We start from the raw sequence: 16,590 nt of genomic DNA on the forward strand, positions 1-16,590 counted from the left end.
GGTAACGGATGAAGAAGACCAGCCGGCCTCTGACGGGACGATTTATTTGTCGCACAGGAGACACACGCTTGGACATACTCCTTAACGTCCTGGGATAACCGAGGCCACCAATACGACCGTTGGAGAAGCTCTGTGGTACGCTTAACCCCAAAATGACCTCCGATCTTAGAGGCATGTGCCCAGGACAGTACCTCATTCTGTAAATTTGGAGGATCGAACATCCTCCCGGGAGGAACCTGGTTCAGAGACACTGGAGCCAGCGTCCGCATACACTCTGGCGGAACAATGAGCCTTGGCTCGTATTCATCCACAGCCGTATCCATAGACCGGGACAAAGCGTCCACCCGAGGGTTCTTTTCTCCTTTTAAGAAATGAATGGAAAAATTGAACCGAGAAAAGAAAAGAGACCACCTGGCCTGCCTCGGGTTAAGACACTGCGCTGTCTGTAGGTATAACAGGTTTTTATGATCGGAATATACCACGAAAGGATGCTTAGCTCCCTCTAAGAGGTACCTCCATTCCGAAAAAGCCATTTTAATGGCCAGCAATTCCTTGTCACCAATAGTATAATTCCTCTCTGCTGGAGAGAAGGTCTTGGAGAAGAAAAAACATGGTCTTGTCCGACCCTGTTCATTCTTTTGGGAGAGAACAGCTCCTGCTCCGACAGAGGAGGCATCGACCTCCAGGAAGAATGGCTTGTCCACATCCGGGCGATGGAGAATGGGAGCTCTAGCAAAGTAGGATTTAATCTCCTGAAACGCCTCGGAAGTCTCCTGAGAGAAGTCCTTGGGATTGGCACCCTTCCGGGTTAAAGCGGCTAAGGGAGCCACCAGGGTGGAAAAATGTGGTATGAACTGCCGGTAGTAGTTAATAAAGCCCATGAAGCGTTGTACCGCTTTAAGAGAATGGGGCTCCTGCCAGTTCTGCACCGCCACCAACTATTGTGGATCCATAGCCAATCCCTTACTGGATATGATGTAGCCCAAGAACGGTAACGACTCTCGTTCAAATTGACACTTCTCCAGCTTACAGTACAAAGAATTTGCTCGCAATCACTCGAAAACCCTGCGAACATCCTCTCGGTGTGTGGAGAGGTCCGGGGAAAAAATAAGAATATCATCAAGATAGACTACCACGGAAGATAGCAGCAAATCCCGAAAGATATCTTTGACAAAATCTTGAAAAACCGCAGGGGCATTGCATAATCCGAAAGGCATGACGAGATACTCGTAATGGCCATCGCGAGTGTTAAAGGCTGTTTTCCACTCGTCGCCTTCACCAGATTATATGCCCCTCGCAAGTCCAGCTTAGTGAAAATATGAGCCCCCCGCAACCTGTCAAATAGCTCAGAAATAAGGGGCAGAGGGTATTTATTCTTGATGGTGATGGCATTTAATCCTCTGTAATCAATGCAGGGACGCAAATCACCCCCTTTCTTCTGGACAAAGAAAAACCCCGCTCCCGCAGGAGAGACCGATTTTCTGATAAACCCCCGAGCCAGATTCTCTTTGATATAGTCAGACATGGCCTGGGTTTCGGGTACAGACAGAGGGTAGACCCTACCGCGAGTAGGCTCAGTACCGGGAACCCGGTCAATAGGGCAGTCATACGGTCGGTGGGGAGGTAAAGTCTCAGCAGCCTTTTTAGAAAAGACAACCGCAAAGCTCCGGTATTGCACAGGCAGAGCGGACAAGTCGGGAGAAGGCTCTGAGACTGCTCCTCGGGCAGCTGTAACCATACACTGGGGCACACAATCTTTACCCCAGGAATAAATTCTCCCTGTACTCCAGTCAATGTGTGGAGTGGGATGGCGTAGCCAAGGAAAGCCCAATAACACCTCATCTAATCCCCCGGGGATAATAAGGAAGAAGATAACCTCCCGGTGACCCTGAGGAAACGACATGGTGAGGGGAACAGACTGGTGAGTAATTTGTGTATCCAGCAGAGAACCATTGACCACCCTGATGTTCATTGACCTAGACAGTAACTCCATAGGAAGGCATGTCTCTGGGCAAATGCTGAAGGCAAAAAATTGCCATCAGCTCCAGAATCCACCCACGCCTTGGCTGTAACCACGGTTGTTCCGAAGGACAACGTCACCTCAAAAAGTAATTTGGAGGACGAAACCCCTGAATTTAACACACCCCCTCCAATGGTGGTTAGAAACCCTCGTTTCCCGACTGCTTGGAGACCTTATTAACGGGGTACTCCAGGGGATGTGCGAGTCGGGAACGAGGGGGCTTAGACTTAGTTCGGGATATGTCCATAGCCTCAGGCTCCGGGTTGGGAACCGCGGGTTTGGAGATAGGCCTAGAGAAAGCGGGTGCCAACCGAAACCGAGGTCTGGAAACCTCCAGCTCTAACTTGCGTTCTGCATGACGCAGATCTATTTGGTTAGCTAGTGTAATTAACTCTTCCAGAGAGGTTGGAATCTCCCTGGTAGCTAGAGCATCATTAATATGCCCAGCCAGCCCCCTCCAAAACACCAGGTTTAGCGACTGCTCCGGCCAATCCAGTTCAGCCGCAAAGGTTCTGAGCTGAATGGCATAGTGGCTGGCGGTGGCTGAACCCTGGGTCAACGCAAGCAGCTTAAGAGCCGTATCATGCGTGACCTGAGGCCCCCAAAAAACACTCTTTAAGGTCCTAAAAAAAAAAGACCTGCATTAGCCACGACCGGATCATTCCGCTCCCACAGTGGAGCAGACCACTCCAGAGCCCTGTGGGAGAGCAACGAGATAATATAACACACTTTGGCTCTCTCGGAGGGAAATCGTGCCTCCATCATCTCCAAGTGTATGGAGCATAAATTTATAAAACCCCTGCAGAATTTACTGTCCCCAGAAAATTTCTCCAGGAGGGCAAAGCGGGGTAATGGAGCACTTGCAGTGGTGGCAGCCGAGTTAATCATGTTGGCTGCTAGAGAAGCCGCCTGGGTAGCTACTGCAGTGGTATCAGCAACCGGGACAGTTTGTTCCAGAGACCTGAGTCTGGTCTCCAGTTGCTGTATATAGCGCTGCAGCTGCTGATTGTCGGCCATGTTCGGCAAGACCCTGGCGCTCAGATACTGCTAGGGGGACGGTTGCAAACAACTTTATTAAATAGGAACGCAACCGACCCCGGGGTCCGCGATGCAGCGTGGTGGACTGCTGCCGAACACTTCCCGGGTGAGAAGGGAAGAAACCAACTAAAAGATAACCCTTCCGTGTTAACTTCACACAGGACGGGGTATAGCGGTACGCTCTATCTCCGATAGGTGCGCGGAAGAAGAGCGTCCGGCGACGCACCTACAATCTGCCTAACCTCTCCGTGTAACTGCACACAGAAAGGGAATAACGGTTCTCACAATCTCCAAGAACCGCAGGGAGACGTGTGACCGGGGAGAAGCATTAGCCCTGTCTTCGATACAGGCTCTATGCTATGGAGAATGGCGCTAAAGCGGTTCACACAATCTCCAAGAAATGCAGGGAGACATGTGACCGGAGAAGAAGCAGTAGCCCTGTCTTCGATACAGGCGCTACGCTAAAGGAGTAGGCGCTAGTGTGCGGGTGTGATTCCCGCCAGGTATTCGTGCACTCAGCTGGCGTGCTACCGGACTGAGCCAACCCGCTCAATATGGCTTTTAGAGAAGCTCCAGAGAGAAGCGTGCACACACCAAACAACCAGCTCAAATGATCTGAGCGCACCGCCATGTTTGTGGGCGGGCCTCTTATAGACTAAGCCCTGCCCCACTGTCGTACCATTGGTGACGTCACCTGTGACCAATCAGGCGGTGCCAGGTCACCGGGTCAGCTGGTTCCTGAACCACCAATCACGGTCCGCCATGTCACGGGCATGCTTAGTGCGATGCATCTTGGACTTAGGCTGCAGTAGCCCAGTCTCTCTTCGCAACCTGTGCCCCATGTTGCCAGGCACAAACACACAAGACACCACTTGTACCTCTCATGCATTGGCTAGGCACTGGGACTGACAGTGAAGCTGTGCAGCATCAGCCCTGGCTGGACCAGAATGGGAGACCACCAAATCCACTGATGACTCAGAACCCATTTCTGATCCAGCAAGCGCCCAGCACCTAACACTTGTAGAGGATATAGACCCCCCAAAAAGGCACATTTTGTGTTCTTTTCACTGCCTTTGATCTGCAGTAACTGAAGTTTATACAAATATACTATTCAGTGTGCTTGGTGCACCCTTGGTGTAGCCAAGATGCTCAGTGCAGCATTCCGCCCACTTGTTTTGCATACTCCTACCTCCCTCACTAGTGATTGACAGCACTGGCTTGCCTAAGGTGAGTACAGCATACAGAGAAAGCTCAAGCAAGGCAGTGCTTTCAATCAAGGGAGGTGATGAAATGCCAAACCCATGGTCAGAACAGTGCACTGAGCATCTTATCTATATCAACTGTACACTGAGCACCCTAACTAGCATATTTAATTTCACTTTAGTTTCTTCAGAATGGAGGCAGCAATTAGAACACTAAAGGTGCTATAAAAGGCTTTACATTCCCTACAAGCCTATATCTTAAGTTCCCTCTGTCAGTTTGGGCTGAAGGACCCTTGAAATTGGACTGAACTACAATACAGACAGGCTGCTGTGCCTAGGGAAACAATGAAATAAATGCACTATTTGTCCAATAATTCCAACTCTCAATGGCCACACACTGATGACCTATTCTGAAGATAGTCCATTAGTGCTTCAGGTCCAGAGAATCCCTTAAATGTGATGGCCTATTAGTTTTCTACCACTGTGTGTGTCCATTAAACTTTTGGAAATCTAGTCTGTTCTAATTTGTTTCCTCATATTAAATATAGTTTCTGCCAATATTTCTGCTTTTCCTTTGAAGGCACAGATGGATATACAATTTTAGAACACATAAAAGATTATAATAAAACATGTGAAATAGGAAAACCGACTTGCTTTCCTGTTGGCTTGGTTGATTATTATCCTTGTTCAAATAACGGACCACATGTTCCATTCACCCTTCCCTCATAGTTGCTACAACAAAGATTGACAGAACAATAAATGCAACATCTAAAAAGACTGATGGGGCAGGATTTATTTAACTAAAAAAGGCCAAATGCAAAGGCAGCAATAAATAATATTTAATATGCTTTTAAAAAAAACTTCCTTTAGAAAAATATTGTGAGTTTTACAGCTTTCACAGTTCATTAAAGTAAGGATTCCGTCATGTTGAATTTCCCAACTTTTGCAAATTAGTATGAAAATTGTAAGATTTAATTTAAACCAAAAAAAAATTAGCAACGATTATATGCACATTATTGTTTCTATTAAAAACAGATGAAAAGTGTTAAAATGAAAGAGAAATAAAAAGAAGACAGAGCGTGATACTGTTTTATGTTTCCTTTACATTTCACTGATTCACGTGCACAGAATTATGTTCACTTTATAAGGTAGAATGTTGCTTTCATATTTATTTACATTTAGATTTTGTCATGGCACTGTTGAAGTGGCTCCTTCCCTATCCTTCAAGCTAGGGGGTGCCCTAGTCTATCCCTGCTCCCCGGATTACTTCTGATGGTGAAGATGCTGGGGCCACATGCCTTGCTATGCTCATATATCAACCCTTATTTGTCCCCTACCCCACTCAGGGAAGTGGGGAGTAGAAGTGTATTAGAATACACCAATAGACAAACAAGGGAAGACAGACAAGGTTAAATGAAAAAACCAATCATACAAAAATGCACTCACAAACAACAGAGTGGAACACTGGGGAGTTAAGGAAGGATAAACCAAATAGGAGAGGATGAGGATGTGCACACAGACAATGACCAAGCAACAGTCTTCTGAACAACGCTCCAAATGCCATCTACAACAACCAGCACCTCCAACTCCAGAACCAAGCAGTATGAACTAACACTGGCAATCTCTAAGTGCCAGAGGCAAGTATATATAACAGAGAGGAGTGGCCAACTATGAACAGCTGAGACTATCAATGCAGGAAATCTCCAGAAGCTCTCAACTGAACAGATTAACCTTTGCACAGAAACCTTCACTGTTTAACATGATGTTGAAGTGCTTCTAATCAGTGAAGGAGTATGTGAAATCAGAAATTTAATGTTTGTAAAATAATTGAATTAAATAATCCTGGGTAGAGAAAAGTGGAAGGAAAGAAAAAAGAGCGCTACCTGAGCATAGTAAGTAAGATATGAATTGATATTTAAATGTGATTTATATGTGCTCACCTCAGCAGGTTAGTTCAAAACCTTGAGGAAATGGGGTTCTCAATCCATGGTTTGCAGCTCATCCGAGGGCTGTGGTGGCGTGCTTGTTCTAGCTTGACAAATGCTTCTACATGGACATGGAAGGGAATGTTTGACCCGGAGGCGCTCCCGTTGGATAGTAGAGTCCCCAATATGGCAAAAGGATCATTCATCTTACTTGTGGTCCATATAAATTAGATGACCATAATCAGCGTCGGACTGGAGTACATTGGGCCCATCAGAGAAAATCATTCTTTGGACCCACTACGTACCTACTGTACATAGAAATAAATACAAGACCACGCTAATATCAGGGTATAATATCAGATAGTACACTTCTTATTGTTATAGAAAGAGCTGTTGCCCACATTTTGGTGCAAACTCAATGATAAATGTCTCCTGATGTGTAATAACAACTAAACCAATGTTTTATAGCATCAGCATAGTGGATGGGATTTTATGACATCTTATCCATATGCTGAGAAAATCCACAGTGTGAATTAAACGATGCTGTGGATATCACATGAACAATGTGTCAATACACGTTGCGGATATTCACCACCGACTTCATCCTTTACAATACAAAAGGATCAAGTCAGGCTGCATTCCCACGGAGTGAAGCCTCTGTGGCCCCACCGCTACAGAGTCGCAGCACTTCCGCCCTTATTATGCTTATGAGTGGTGCCATTTTTTGCTTTCCTCATAGATGTTAATCTGTGGGGAAAGTCCACATGCGGACCCGCAAGAGAAATTGACATGCCTCAGATGCACACATAGTGGACATTGGAGTTCTAGAAATCCCATCCACTATGCTGTAACATCTGGCCGCTGCGGTTTTGACGCTGCATAAATACGCATCGTCAAAACCGCAGAGAATCCTGAACGTGGGAACATAGCCTCAGTGGTAAAGGTGCACCAGCAGTAAACACAGCAATATCTGCACAATATCTGTGTGGATATTACCGCAGTTAATTTGCTGTGGGATTTCCATTGTAGAAATTCTGCAGCAAATGCATTATGTGAATGTATCCACTAATAATGGTGAGGGCCCTAGATCACTTATGGATGGTGTTATTAGTGGTATTAAAAAAGAGCTATCCCTCACATCCCTCATACACTTTTTATTGAAATCTCTCTGCCACATTTAAGGCCATAACTTTTTATGAACTGCCTCATGTTGTTAGTAATGAAGAAAAAAACTTTTAGTGAGTAAGGGGTGATACAGGGATAGAGGGCTCAGTCAGAGGTGATACAGGGAGAGGGGCTTAGTCTGGGGTGACACAGGGAGAGGGGGCTCAGCGAGAGGTGATACAGGGAGAGGGGGGCTCAGTGAGAGGTGATATTGGGAGAGGGGGCTCAGTCAGGGGTGATACAGGGAGAGGGGCACAGTCAGGGGTGATACAGGGAGAGAGGCTCAGTCAGGGGTGATACAGGGAAAGGGGGCTCAGTCAGGGGTGATACAGGGAGAGAAGGTGCAGTCAGGGGTGATACAGAGAGAAGAGGCTCAGTCATGGGTGATACAGGGAGAAGGAGCTCAGTCAGGGGTGATACAGCTAGAGGGATGCAGTCAGGGGTGATACAGGGAGAAGGGGCTCAGTCAGGGGTGATAAAGGGAGAGGTGTGCAGTGAGGAGTGATGCAAGGAGACGGGCGCAGTCAGGGGTGATACAAGGAGAGGGGTTCAGTCAGGGGTAATACAGGGATAAGATGCTCAACCAGTCAGGGGTGGTACAGGGAGAGGGGGTTCAGGTCAGGGGTGATACAGGGAGAGGGGGTTCAGGTCAGGGGTGATACAGGGAAAGGGGGCAAAGTCAGGGGTGTTACAGGGAGAGGGGGCTCAGTCAGGGGTGATACAGGGAGAGGGGTCTCAGTCAGGGGTGATACAGGGAGAGGGGGCCCAGTCAGGGGTGATACAGGGAGAAGATGCTCAGCCAGTCAGGGGTGATACAGGGAGAGGAGGCCCAGTCAGGGGTGTTACAGGGAGAGGGAGCTTAGTCAGAGGTGATATAGGGGGAGGGGGTGCAGTCAGGGGTGATATAAGGGAAGGGGGTGCAGTGAGGGGTGATAAAGGGTGAGGGGGTGCAGTAAGGGGTGATATAGGGGAGGGGGCTCAGCCAGGGGTGATATAGGGGGAGGGGGTGCAGTCAGGGGTGATATAAGGGAAGGAGGTGCAGTCAGGGGTGATAAAGGGTGAGGGAGTGCAGTCAGGGGTGATATAGGGGAGGGGGCCCAGTCAGGTGTAATATAGGGGGAGGGGGTGCAGTCAGGGGTGATACAGGGAGGGGGTACAGCCAAGGGTGATATGGGAGAGGGGTTGCTATCAGGGGTGATATGGGGGAAGGGGTGCAGTTAGGTGTAATATAGGGGGATGGGGATCAGTTAGGGGGTGCAGCAAGGGGTGATATGTGAGAGGGGTTGCTGTCAGGGGTGATATAACTTCAGTCAGGGGTGATGAGGGGATGGGTTGCACAGTGCAGTCAGTCAGGGGTGAAAGGAGCGATGAGGGAATAGGGCCCTCATTCATCCCTAAGTAACTTTGCCTCCTCCCCCTCTATCATCCCTGACTCAAGGCCCCCCATTTTCACTTACTCACTGTTAGGCTGTCAGTAGGGCCTCCTTCAGTCATTGCAGCTGTAACAGGGAGTCATCTATCTCCCTCTGCTGCCAGTGTTTATGACGCACCCCTGGGCCTGTGTCGTGCTGCGGTGCGCACGCGGGCGCTTACCCGGAGCCGGATCCGTGGAGGGTTGTAATCTCGTGGCGGTGACCCGGTCCGTGCCCAGGGAGTCAAACTAGACGGCAGTCTATTAGTAGTAAATAGTTGATGACTACGCCACCCGTTGAGTGCAGCCAGGAAGCTGCTGCTGCAGGGCAGACCGCTGAGGCCGGTGGTAGGATTGTGCAGCGTGATAGTATAACCCCCAACGGGAGGGGTATGGCCTCAGGGCAGCCGACGTGGATGATGGGGGTAGCAGGAACCACTCAGAGACGGTACGGTGTAGTTCAGGGTCTTTACTGGTAACAACGACAGACCCTCCCGGAGTACTTGCTAGCAAACGGGGCCTGGTCAGTCTTTGAGCAGATGGGATCTCCCCTGGCCAGGCGTAGTTGTAGGCCTCCCAAACTGACTGTACTCTTCTGGCTACCTTGCTAGAAGCTGATGTAAGTAGCCCACGTCCCTGAGTGTACCGTGTGGTGCTCACCCGTATGGCCGGTGACTCGGGGCCTTCTAATGGCTTCCGCTCCACGATGGCGGTGCTGGTCCCACGCGTGTGACCGTGCCTTCGGGCTTCTGGGCCAGAGGACCTGAAATCCCCTGCCCGACGGATTCTGCTGCTGGGTAGGAGTTAGTCCCCACAGCCTCGGACTCCGGGTCCGGTAAAGAATCTTCTTAGTCAGGGCGAGCTCTGTAGCTGCCAGCCCCTGACTCCTTGTAACTCTGCTGTTTCCTATGCTGCTTCTCTTCTCCACTCTCCTTGTCTCACTCACCCTGCCTCAGCCCCGGGTTTATACAGGGGAAGTTCTTCCCCTCCCAAGACTGGGCAGGAGGTGTGGCATGCACAGGATCCCTGACCAAAGGACCTCCCACCTGCTCTCAGACATAATATCTCTATCACTGTGGCAACCAGACCCCTGGGGTGTCACATTCCCCCCTAGTGAAATTTAGTACTCCGGGACTAAACACATTTAGAAAAACATAACAAAGTATAACAATAACAATACTATAAGAAAAACACATAAGATGGTTACGGCGTGTCCGCAACCGGATGCAGTCTTTGAAGAAAAGCAAAGGTGTCCATTTCACCAACACAGGGAGACGTAACCAGGTAGGGGTCTGTCCTACCCCGAGTCCTTAACAGTCTCTAGTCCATCCTGGGTTACGCTCCAACTATATACAAGGATTCCCGGTAAATCCACCAAGGTTTCCTAAAAATAACTAGAAACACAAAATTATACACAAGCAACAAGACACAGAAAAACATAAATAAAACAATTTATACACTTTAAATTCTCCAGCGTGCGGGTAACTGGCCTCTAGTGGCCCGAGTGGACCTACGGAGCTGACTGTCTGGCCCTGAACTACAGGGTGTAGGAGCTGTCAAGGGTAAACTGGGCAGCTGTCTACCGGCTCTTTGTCTCACTAGGGGTACGGCAGGCTCACTATAAGCAGAGGGTTGATTCTCCTGTTCTGCTTGTGTGGAGTCTTCTGCCTCCTGGACCGGCTGTTCTTCCAGCTCTACCCGTTGCTCCGTAGGTTCTTGGGATGATGGTTGGAGGAAGGTGAGTACGGGTACCACAACTGCACCATTGACTTGAGTCCAAGACTGAGGAAAGTCCCCGAGCACGGTACTAACCATATCTTCCCTTTCTTCCACGGGTTGATGGTCTTCTTGTTCCTCTTCAGGGTTCCTCAGTTGTTCGGGACACTTCTTCAGGTGGTCCCGGGATACAATGGCTGTGGTTTCCCCTCCGTCTTTACTGATGGTACAGACCTTCGGGTTCTCGTGGCTTGAGGGCAGTACGGTGTACGGGTCCTTCTCCCACTGGTCGTCCAACTTGTGGAGCCGTCTCTTCCTCTTCAAGACCTGCTCTCCGGGTACCAGGCGAACAGCGGGAGCATACTGGTTGTAAGTTTTCTCTTGTCTTTCCCTAGCCTGACAGAGACTTCGCTCCACGCTCTCCTGTACTCTCCGGTACTGCTGCTGCCTCTCTGTGTCCCAGTCTGTTTCTGGTGAAGAGTCCTCGGGGGTCAGGACTCCCATTTCCAGGTCAACAGGTAATTTACCAGGTCTTGCCCTCATTAGGTAAGCCGGGGTACAGTTGGTGGAACCTACCGGGATGTGGTTGTATAGGTCCACCAGATCGGGCAACTTTTCAGGCCACAGACTGCGTTCTTCCAGGGGCAACGTTTTTAGAAGATCCATTACCACCTGGTTCATTTTTTCACAAAGTCCATTAGTCTGCGGATGGTAGGGTGTCGTCCTTATCTTCCGGCAGCCATACAGATTGCAGAATTCCTGAAAGACCTCCGCTTCAAAGGCAGGTCCCTGGTCCGTCAGCACTTGGTCCGGGTACCCGTGTGGACAGCAGAAGTGCTGCTGGAAGGCTCTAGCTGCTGTTTGAGCCGTTAAGTCCTTGACGGGGACGACAACCAAGAACCGGGAGTAATGATCCACGATGGTTAACGCGTAGACGTAGCCAATTCTGCTTGGGGTCAGTTTTACATGATCCAAGGCTACCAGTTCCAACGGTTGCCGGGTGACGATGGACTGCAGGGGAGTCTTCTGGCTGGCTCTGTCCTTCCTTCTCAGGTTGCACGGGCCACAATCTCTGCACCACTTCTCGATGGTTCCCCTCATGCCTACCCAGTGGAACCGCTCGCGCAGCAGGAACTCCAGCTTTTTCCACCCAAAGTGTCCAGCTCCGTCGTGGTATGCCTCCATCACCATGGCTGCGTCTCTTCGTGGCACCACTACTTGCCAGAGTAATTCATGCGTCCGGGAGTTAACCATTCTGCGGCACAACTTCCCTTTGTAAAGGAACAGTCGACTCTTCTCTGCCCATAGTTGTTTGGCTTCCTCCGGAGCGTCTGGTTCAAGGCGAGCCTCCGGCCGAGTCAGCATCTCCTTCACCAGTCGGACGGCAGGGTCGCTGTCTTGCGTTTCTGCCCAGTTGTAGTGGGGTAAGGGGTTCAACGTAGCAGCCTGCTTACTCCTTACCCGGTGGGAATACTGAATAGTCCCATGACGGTGGAACGCAGGGAGTTCAACTTCTTCCAGTCCCTCCGGATCTTCTCCTCCGTCCGGCAGGTTGGGCATCCTGGACAGGGCGTCCGCGTTGGTATTGGAGCGTCCTGCCCGGTATTTAATTGTGAACTCGTAGTTGGACAGACGGGCCATCCACCTCTGCTCCAGGGCACCGAGTCTTGCCGTGTCCAGGTGTGTCAGCGGGTTGTTATCCGTGTACACGGTGAACCGGGAAGAAGCGAGGTAATGCTTAAAGCGCTCAGTGATTGCCCATACTACGGCCAGGAACTCTAACTTAAATGAGCTGTAATTCTCGGGGTTCCTTTCGGTGGGTCGCAGTTTTCGGCTGGCGTAGGCGATTACTCGTTCCTTCCCCTGCTGGATCTGGGACAGTACGGCTCCTAGCCCGATGTTACTGGCGTCGGTGTAGAGGATAAAGGGCTGGCTATAATCCGGGTACGCCAGGATTTCGTCCCCCGTGAGGGCCATCTTCAGCTGGCGGAAGGACTCTTCTTCCAGCTCTTCCCATTTGAAGGGCGGCTTCTGGTTCTTGGCCTTCCGGGACTGGCCTATCAGGAGGTCCTGCATAGGTGCTGCCTTTTTGGTGAAACCGGGAATAAACCTTCGGTAGTAGCCTACCAACCCGAGGAACTGCCGCACTTCTTTTACGCTGGAGGGGCTTGGCCATCCCTTAATTGCGGTGATCTTATCGGGGTCGGGAGCCACTCCGTCAGCGCTCACCACGTGTCCCAGGTACTGCACCTTTGGTTTCAGGAGGTGACACTTGGAGGGTTTCACCTTTAGGCCGTAACTCGCCAGAGCCTCGAACACTTCCGCCAGGTGTTTCAGGTGGTCCTCATACGTCTTGGAATATACGATGACATCGTCCAGGTACAACAGGACCGTCTCGAAGTTTCTGTGGCCCAGACAACACTCCATTAGGCGTTGGAAGGTTCCTGGTGCGTTGCAGAGTCCGAACGGCATGCAGGTGAACTCGCTAAGTCCCATCGGGGTGGTGAATGCGGTCTTCTCCCGGTCCGCCTCTGCTACAGGAACCTGCCAGTACCCGCTAGTGAGATCCAAGGTAGAGAAGAAGTTAGCAGATCTTAAAGCAGCCAATGACTCCTCTATCCTTGGTAAGGGGTACGCATCCTTGTGTGTGATACGGTTGATTTTCCGGTAATCTACACATATCCTCATGGTGTTGTCTTTCTTTTTGACTAAAACTAATGAGGCTGCCCAGGGGCTACAACTATCCCGGATTACCCCAGCCTCCTTCATATCTCTAAGCATCCCCTTGGCGTGTTGGTAATGTGCAGGGGGTACGGGTCGATACCTCTCTTTTATGGGAGGATGATCTCCCGTGGGGATGCGATGTTCTACCCCCTTGACTCGCCCGAAGTCTAACGGGTGTTTACTAAACACTCTCTCATACTCTTGAACCACCCGATAGACTCCTTGTTTCTGATGTGAGGGAGTGGAGTCAGTACCCAAATGTAGTTGCTGACACCAGTCCTCCATGTCTTTCTTAGAGCCGTTACCTTCCTCCGGGTGAGATGGAGGCAAGGGTTCCACAGATTGTATAGAACTTTGATTAGTGGTATATAATTTGGCTAGCGTGGCATACCGGGGCAGGTACACTTCCCTCTCCCCGATATTTATTATGCGAATGGGCACCCTCCCATGGCGTACATTGACCACCCCCCGTGCTGTCAAAATGGTGGGCCTACTGTCTGAGTAAACTGGTTCTACCATTGCCTGGTAATCTCTACCTCTCAGACCAATAGCTGCCCGGCACCAAATCATCATTTCACTTTTTGGGGGCATGGCAATAGGAAAAGGGTCACACATTCTTACGCTACCAATCTCACCGCCGGAGAGTTCCACTTGTTGCCGTTGCATCAGTGCCCGGATCTCTTTCTGGAGCACCCGCTGCTCGCCGGAGCTGGCATTCTTGGCAACCTGCTGTAAAAGGAAAATCACCTCTGCAAGACAATTTTCAATTACATTAGTTCCTAGAGTTATTTTTGGGTGACTCTCATGTTTATCGATATCTACAATGATCAGTCCCTGTGCGGCCAGTTCGACTCTACCAATTTTGATGGTCACCTCTTTAAATCCGATCTGTGGCACGGGCTGACCATTGCTGGCGATGATACTCAAGTCGTCGTCGGGGTAGCGGGTAATATCCGAGTCATTCCAGTACTGCTTGAAGAGCACGTACGGGATGGTGGTGACCTGTGACCCGGTGTCCAGTAGGGCACTCATGGGAATGCCATCCAGTACCACAGGCAAGACTGGACGTCCTCCCACATATCTGTCGCGCCAGTTCGATGGGCCTGGTGATCTTTTTCCTGGGGGTTGGCCCTCTACCCCAGGTTGTGCCCGTTTAAAGAACAGTACCTTGCCATATGTCCGGGTTGATTGCAGCGGCGGCAGATGGGTCGTCCGTCCTCACTGTATCGGTCACTGGGTCTTCCTCTGGCCGGTGGGGTCCTCCTTGGTCGACGCCACGGGATGTCCTCCGGTCTGGATGCCAGCTGGATCTTCCCTGGGGTGGAAACCTGTAAAGACTGCTCAGTTCGGGTTAGCGCAGCAACGCTCTTAGCTAGCTCTTGGACCTGATGGTGTAGGTCTGGAGCCGGGTCATTGTCCAAAGCCTGCGCATCAGCTCCCACAGGCCCTGCTGACAAGGGCGCCGCCTCCTGGTAGTAAGTGGTAGTGGGGCGTCTGTGGGTCACAACGCCACCTGGTGCCGGTTCTCGGAGCACCCGGATGGCTCTGTCCTTGAACTGTGCAAAGTCCAGATGGGGATCCTGTAAGGCCATTGCCCGCAACTGGGTTCGGTGGGCATTGCAATATAAACCCTCTATAAATTGTTCAGTCAACAGCCTGTCCTCGTTTCCCACCCCATCAGGGTCGGTCTGCTTTATGGCCCTCAGGGCCTCTTGTAGGTTTAGTGCATAGTCCCTTATACTCTCATGCGCTCGCTGCTTGCACCCGTAGAATCTAAGCTTAATCTCGGCTGAGGTGCGGGTATCAAAGGTGTCCTTCAGCCGGGTTAGTATCCCTGCGACAGTCTTCCTCCCAGGTGGCCAGGATTTTACTTCCCTTTTGGCTGCCCCGGTTAGTTGGGCCACCAGGATGCTCACTTTTTGCTCTTCTGTGAGGGGGTACACCTGGAAGAGGCTATCCAGCTTTTCTCTAAAGTCATGCAGGGTATGTGACTCCCCTGAGTACTGGGGTAGCCAAGCTGCTCCCGGGATATAGGGCATGGTGAAGGGCATAACTGCAGCAGCGGTAGCGCTGGCGGGGGTTGAGGCAGTGAAGCTCTCCTCCGTATCCGACATCTTCCTCCCCCCTAGTGGACCGTGGCCTACCTTGCGATGATCCTCTTCCGTAGGCCGCGGCTCCGCAGTGGATCGTCAGGGTTGAGGACCTTCCGTCGCGCTCCTGTGACGTCGGCGTCTGCTGGGCTCCTTCCAGGACCTTACGCAACGTCCGGACGTGAGGCGGGGCTTCAGTTCTCGCGCGCTTTCGGAGTCCACGCCCCTCTTCTTCCCGCGCGGCGTCCTCAAGATGGCGTCCAATGGCGGGAAAACTCCACGGATGGCGGGAAGAAGGTCGAAGATGGCGCCGGATGGCGGGAAAACTTCGCGGATGGCGGGAAACCTTCACCACTGGTAAGTTTGAACAGTCTTTGCTTTTCAGGCACGCAGTACCCGGTGGTTGCGGGCACGAAATCCTGCCGACTGCGCCAAAGTCGACGCGCCCCTGGGCCTGTGTCGCGCTGCGGTGCGCACGCGGGCGCTTACCCGGAGCCGGATCCGTGGAGGGTTGTAATCTCGTGGCTGTGACCCGGTCCGTGCCCAGGGAGTCAAACTAGACGGCAGTCTATTAGTAGTAAATAGTTGATGACTACGCCACCCATTGAGTGCAGCCAGGAAGCTGCTGCTGCAGGGCAGACCGCTGAGGCCGGTGGTAGGATTGTGCAGCGTGATAGTATAACCCCCAACGGGAGGGGTATGGCCTCAGGGCAGCCGACGTGGATGATGGGGGTAGCAGGAACCACTCAGAGACGGTACGGTGTAGTTCAGGGTCTTTACTGGTAACAACGACAGACCCTCCCGGAGTACTTGCTAGCAAACGGGGCCTGGTCAGTCTTTGAGCAGATGGGATCTCCCCTGGCCAGGCGTAGTTGTAGGCCTCCCAAACTGACTGTACTCTTCTGGCTACCTTGCTAGAAGCTGATGTAAGTAGCCCACGTCCCTGAGTGTACCGTGTGGTGCTCACCCGTATGGCCGGTGACTCGGGGCCTTCTAATGGCTTCCACTCCACGATGGCGGTGCTGGTCCCACGCGTGTGACCGTGCCTTCGGGCTTCTGGGCCAGAGGACCTGAAATCCCCTGCCCGACGGATTCTGCTGCTGGGTAGGAGTTAGTCCCCACAGCCTCGGACTCCGGGTCCGGTAAAGAATCTTCTTAGTCAGGGCGAGCTCTGTAGCTGCCAGCCCCTGACTCCTTGTAACTCTGCTGTTTCCTATGCTGCTTCTCTTCTCCACTCTCCTTGTCTCACTCACCCTGCCTCAGCCCCGGGTTTATACAGGGGAAGTTCTTCCCCTCCCAA

This window comes from Phyllobates terribilis, unplaced genomic scaffold (assembly GCF_046119375.1).
Source record: "Phyllobates terribilis strain yellow unplaced genomic scaffold, ASM4611937v1 Scaffold_3__8_contigs__length_932513732, whole genome shotgun sequence".
NCBI lineage: Eukaryota > Metazoa > Chordata > Amphibia > Anura > Dendrobatidae > Phyllobates > Phyllobates terribilis.